The 3,204-nt window shown below is 47.9% G+C and overlaps 1 non-coding gene across 1 annotated transcript; it reads right to left on the bottom strand.

Moving 5' to 3' along the window:
* Positions 1-269: 269 nt before the first annotated feature.
* On the bottom strand, positions 270-344 carry Trnas-cga (transfer RNA serine (anticodon CGA)). The gene has a single exon. It is a non-coding gene; the product is annotated as a tRNA-Ser (tRNA).
* Between the last annotated feature and the right edge of the window lie 2,860 nt (positions 345-3,204).

Here is a 3,204-nt window from a genome sequence, read left to right on the forward strand (position 1 = left end):
TTCAGAATCTCTTCATCAATTGCTCTACCAACTGAGCTAACAAAGCACGACTCATGCCTCGTCCTCACAGCTTTACGTCTGCCACTCTTCTCCTACCTTCAAAACTTTAAAGAAGCTCTCCTGCGAAACTTGCAGAACTAGCACTCCTGAAAGAAAGGATATTGCGGAGACATGGCTTAGCCACAGCCTGGAGGATGTTTCCAGAATGAGATTTTCACTCTGCGGCGGAGTGTGCGCTTTTATGAAACTTCCTGGCAGATTAAAACTGTATGCCGGACCGAGACTCGAACTCGGGACCTTTGCCTTTCGCGGGCAAGTGCTCTACCAACTGAGCTACCCAAGCACGACTCACGCCCCCTCCTCGTAGCTTTAATTCTGCCGGTACCTCGTCTCCTACCTTCTACCTTTGCAGAAGTTCTCCTCATTCTGATCTGTAAAATTGTTTAAATCACCTCAGTAACTGAACGTTTAGTGTCAGTGGCTTTGGTGCAGAAGGACCAGAGTTCAATTCTCGGTACCTCCGCAGATTTCTCTAAGGTAGTGAGCTCCAGATGGGGTCCGCTCAGCCTGGTGAAGCCAAATGTGGCCCTATTTGAATTATTAGTGTCGCTGCCTTTGGTCTGGAACGACCTGAGTTCGATTCCCAATGCCTCCTCGGATTGTTTTGAGTTATGGAGGTCCAGAATTGGTTCCATTGAGTCTGATGAGGTCACAGGACGATGAACTTTAATAAATAGGGAGTAGTCTCATTACTACATCTATTGTCAATAACTGCTGGAGGTATTGGAAACAGGCTGTTCACATACCGCGCGATCACACTCTATTACTGCCTTGTAGGCAGCATTTGACTAGTCACCATAGGCCTAGGACCTAATCCCTGAGTGATATTTAAGATTTATACAGAAAACAGTGTGTGGAGCAGCATATGAGTGACTGTTTAATCTGGAGGTCAAGACTTCAATGCGACGACTTACGGGGCAGTGAGAATTTTTAGGATAAACCGAACGGAAGGTTCCAAATGATTGGAAAAGAGCACAGGTAGCCCCAGTCTTCAAGAAGGGTCATCGAGCAGATGCGCAAAACTATAGACCTATATCTCTGACGTCGATCTGTTGTAGAATTTTAGAACATGTTTTCTGCTCGCGTATCATGTCGTTTAGAATAGCATGGAGAGCTACATCAAACCAGTCTCAGGACTAAAGACCAGGCCGGGCGGTGTGGCCGTGCGGTTCTAGGCGCTTCAGCCTGGAACCGCGTGACCGCTACGGTCGCAGGTTCGAATCCTGTCTCGGGCATGGATGTGTGTGATGTCCTTAGGTTAGTTAGGTTTAAGTAGTCCTAAGTTCTAGGGGACTGATGACCACAGCAGTTGAGTCCCATAGTGCTCAGAGCCATTTGAACCATTTTTATTACTTCTCTTCAAATCACATTAATCATGGAATAGAAACACACAGCACCAGAACGTACCAGCGTGACTTCAAACACTTTGTTACAGGAAATGTTCAAAATGTCCTCCGTTAGCGAGTATACATGCATCCATCCTCCATCGCATGGAATCCCTGATGCGCTGATGCAGCCCTGGAGAATGGCATATTGTATCACAGCCGTCCACAGTACGAGCACGAAGAGTCTCTACATTTGGTACCGGGGTTGCGTAGACAAGACCTTTCAAATGCCCCCATAAATGAAAGTCAAGAGGGTTGAGGTCATGAGAGCGTGGAGGCCATGGAATAGGTCCGCCTCTACCAGTCTATCGGTCACCGAATCTGCTGTTGAGAAGCGTACGAACACTTCGACTGAAATGTGCAGGAGCTCTATCGTGCATGAACCACATTTTGTGTCGTACTTGTAAAGGCACATGTTCTAGCAGCACAGGTAGAGTATCCCGAATGAAATCATGATAACGTGCTCCATTGAGCGTAGGTGGAAGAACATGGGGCCCAATCAAGACATCACCAACAATGCCTGCCCAAACGTTCACAGAAAATCTGTGTTGATGACGCGATTGCACAATTGCGTGCGGATTCTCGTCAGCCCACACATGTTGATTGTCAAAATTTACAGTTTGATCACGTTGGAATGAAGCCTCATCCGTAAAGAGAACATTTGCACTGAAATGAGGATTGACACATTGTTGGATGAACCATTCGCAGAAGTGTAACCGTGGAGACCAATCAGCTGCTGATAGTGCCTGCACATGCTGTACATGGTACGAAAACAACTGGTTCTCCCGTAGCACTCTCCATACAGTGACGTGGTCAACGTTACCTTGTACAGCAGCAACTTTTCTGACGCTGACATTAGGGTTATCGTCAACCGCACGAAGAATTGCCTCGTCCATTGCAGGTGTCCTCGTCGTTCTAGGTCTTTCCCAGTCGCGAGTCATAGGCTTTAATGTTCCGTGCTCCCTAAGACGCCGTTCAATTGCTTGGAACGTCTTCCTGTCGGGACACCTTCGTTCTGGAAATCTGTCCCGATACAAACGTACCGCGCCACGGCTATTGCCCCGTGCTAATCCATGCATCAAATGGGCATCTGCCAACTCCGCATTTGTAAACATCGCACTGACTGCAAAACCACGTTCGTGATGAACGCTAACCTGTTGATGCTACGTACTGATGTGCTTGATGCTAGTACTGTAGAGCAATGAGTCGCATGTCAACACAAGCACCGAAGTCAACATTACCTTCCTTCAATTGGGCCAACTGGTGGTGAATCGAGGAAGTACAGTACATACTGACGAAACTAAAATGAGCTCTAACATGGAAATTAAGCGTTTCCGGACACATGTCCACATAACATCTTTTCTTTATTTGTGTGTGAAGAATGTTTCCTGAAAGTTTGGCCGTACCTTTTTGTTACACCCTGTATTGCTTCCCCCTACTTATACCTCCCAAAGAGATCACGAATGTAAAATTAGAGAGATTCGAGCGCGCACGGAGGCTTTCCGGCAGTCGTTCTTCCCGCGAACCATAAGCGACTGGAACAGGAAAGGGAGGTAATGACAGTGGCACGTAAAGTACCCTCCGCCGCAGACCGTTGGGTGGCTTGTGGAGTATAAATGTAGCTGTAGAACACCTTCTGTGGTGCCCAACATGTTTGAGATCGCCAGTAGCGGCCCTCAGCTCTCCGGTTTTCCCAGAACCTCGCAGCAGCGCAAAGTAGCGGCCGCGCTCTGAAGGACGGCCACCGGGACGGGTTCAG

Source organism: Schistocerca nitens, chromosome 9 (assembly GCF_023898315.1).
Source record: "Schistocerca nitens isolate TAMUIC-IGC-003100 chromosome 9, iqSchNite1.1, whole genome shotgun sequence".
NCBI classification, from domain to species: Eukaryota; Metazoa; Arthropoda; class Insecta; order Orthoptera; family Acrididae; genus Schistocerca; species Schistocerca nitens.